Here is a 2,590-nt window from a genome sequence, read left to right as displayed (position 1 = left end):
TTTCACCCTTGCCATCAGCATTCCCAATTTTTCTATTTTCAATTCCTGGTAGTAAGCAGCCACATTCACTGTGGATCCCCCAGGGAAGGACTCCCTTGCAGACCATATTTCAAAAAATCAATGAGTATCTTTTTTCTTGCCAAAAGTGTGTTTCAACATGTAGCAAACTTTAGTGATACAAAAAGTGATTGTTCTGCATCTGCTGCCAAATGTGCAGTTCCTCCCCTCTGATACATAAAAGCACGGTGCAGATTCTACAAATCAGGGACCAAATGACTCGATTGCACATGCCCGCTCAATTGTCCAGCTCCTAAGCGCCTAAGCCCCACCCCCACCCCACTTGACTGAGCTTCAAAGGTAAAGCCAATTATTCTTGAGGAAGACACCAAAGGGTTTCTGCATTGCCCAATTTGTCCACCAACAAGCCTTAGGGTGGACCCAACTCTTCCCCTGAGTAATGGGAATACATTTCAACAATTACCTGTTTGAAGTCCTTTCGTAACAAATGTCACCTCACTCATCGTGTTCTTTTTTCCTATCCTAAGTTTGTGATGATGACTTATTTATGCCAAATATTTATCTGAAGGGAGTTTCTCTTCATTGTGTACCTATAAAATATGAAGGTGAGAAAGGGTGCTGCCATCTGTCAAGTGTGGATGAGAGTATCTCCAAAGAGAACACCAACATCATCTTCTCTTCCTACCCCAGGACTCGCCAGTATTCCTGTTCTGGGCCATCTAGAAAGATAATGGGATGTTTATTCCCCAGTACCTTTGCTAAGTGCTATATTATCGGCCATGTTTCTCCCATAACCAGGCCAAAAGGCAGATCCGAAGAACCACTGGCCAAGCGACGTGCCTAGTAAGCTGGGCAGAAATGGCATTTTCTGGGTCTGGAGAAGCAAAGAGCCACTGGTCATATTAGGGCTTTTCGTCTCCAGGGAGTAGGAACTCAACTACATGCAGAATCCAGACAGCCTTTGGCATATCCAGAGGAGAAGCATGAAAAATCGTTCCTTCCCAAATCTATTTTTTTTTCAACCAACAAGGTTAATCCGGTAATCGTGAATTATTCCAGCTGGTTAACGAAAACCCTTCTATTTCCTGAGAATACACGATAAGAAAACTAGATCTTGACCAATAAGATCAATTTCTGCCATAAAGAATAGGGAGAAATACCATTTTAAAAAACATTTTAATGTACTCTCATTTTAAAGCCCCTTCTTTCCTATCTCATGATTGTTTTTCTGAAGTGTAAGAACGTCTCAGTTTGCCTTAAAGGAACTGTGAAGGCTTCTCTGTAATTTAAGCTTGATGGGAGTGAACTGAAACATTGTCTAATGTATTTGTGGCTTTAGAGCTTTTGTTATATTGTGCCTACAAAGCAAATTATGTTTACATAAAAAATATAAATAAAGTATTCAGCATAGCATAACTTCTCCTTGCATCAGTGACTCCACATAAATTGTTGTTGGATAATATTAATATTCAGGAAATGGGCAACTGACAAAGAAAAAAAATTTAAATGTGATAGGAGCATCCCCAGATGAAAAAAAGCCTTTAAAGACATCCAGGTTCCCTCAAGCTAGAAAGTGAAACCGCTGGATAAAAGAAATGTGAAACATGTTACATAATAATGATAATGATAATATAGATAATAATAAAAATGATAAGACAACAATAATTATAATCAACATTTATAAGTCACCAACTATATGCTGCTAAAAGCACTATACAAATACTAATTCACTTGTCCTCCGAACAGCCCTAAGAGGTAAGGTCTACAATTATGCCCATATCCAAGTGACAAGACTGAGCCTCAGGAAGTTTTGCACCTGCCTAAGATCACACATTAGTAAGTGACAGAGCCAGGACTTGCCACTTTCAAGCCAGGCCGTTGCTGCCAGAATCCACCCTCTTAACCAACCTATCATGTGTCCTCACACCTTAAATGAGGGTAAAACAGGATACTCTTCAAAGCACCGTCCTTTGCTCACTTGAAACTCTTTAGGGATTCTGTTTCCTCTGGTTTCAAGGATAGGCTTGTAAATATGTTTTGCTTTGTAGCAAATAATTTGCACGTCAAGAAGCATTTTTCTTCCTGCCCCTCCAAATGTTAGGAGAAGTGCTGATTTTAAAACTCACACATCTCAAAAATGTTCATTTTCATGATCTAAAGGCCTCACGGTTATCAAAGAGATACATGAAAGTCAATCTCCAAGGGCTAGGGATTCATGAAAGAGGAATTTATGATTGGGAAGGCTGTTTTACCGTATTTATGCGTTTTACCATATTTCTGAGCAAGAAGCCAACAAAATAGAGCCAGGCCCCATGTCAATAAAATGCCGCATATCTAAACCTGAATTTACAAAATATGAAAGTTAGTCACATTTTCAGTAAAATTCTTATAAAGTCACTGTACTAAAGATGTTTTCATTTATTCTTATTTTATGCTCACGTTCTCTGTGTAAATCTCAGGGCCACGCATAGCCAGTACTGGTGCACTGTCACATTTAAACACAGTCCAGCAACAAAAACTGGAATCTAAACAAAAATCCACACCTTTACTTATAACTCCAATAATGGGAAGG

At 39.2% G+C, this 2,590-nt stretch overlaps 1 protein-coding gene across 1 annotated transcript in view; it reads left to right on the top strand.

Moving 5' to 3' along the window:
* VAT1L (vesicle amine transport 1-like) overlaps nt 1-1,434 on the top strand; it is a 156,199-nt gene extending 154,765 nt beyond the window's left edge. The window contains exon 10 of the mRNA XM_008570587.1: nt 235-1,434. The gene's annotated coding sequence lies outside the window, so the exon portion shown is untranslated. The remainder of the gene's footprint in view (nt 1-234) is intronic.
* Nucleotides 1,435-2,590: the final 1,156 nt, after the last annotated feature.

Source organism: Galeopterus variegatus, unplaced genomic scaffold, assembly GCF_000696425.1.
Source record: "Galeopterus variegatus unplaced genomic scaffold, G_variegatus-3.0.2 Scaffold617, whole genome shotgun sequence".
NCBI classification, from domain to species: Eukaryota; Metazoa; Chordata; class Mammalia; order Dermoptera; family Cynocephalidae; genus Galeopterus; species Galeopterus variegatus.
Note: the sequence above shows the minus strand (reverse complement) of the source record. Positions and strands in the feature narration are given on the sequence as shown.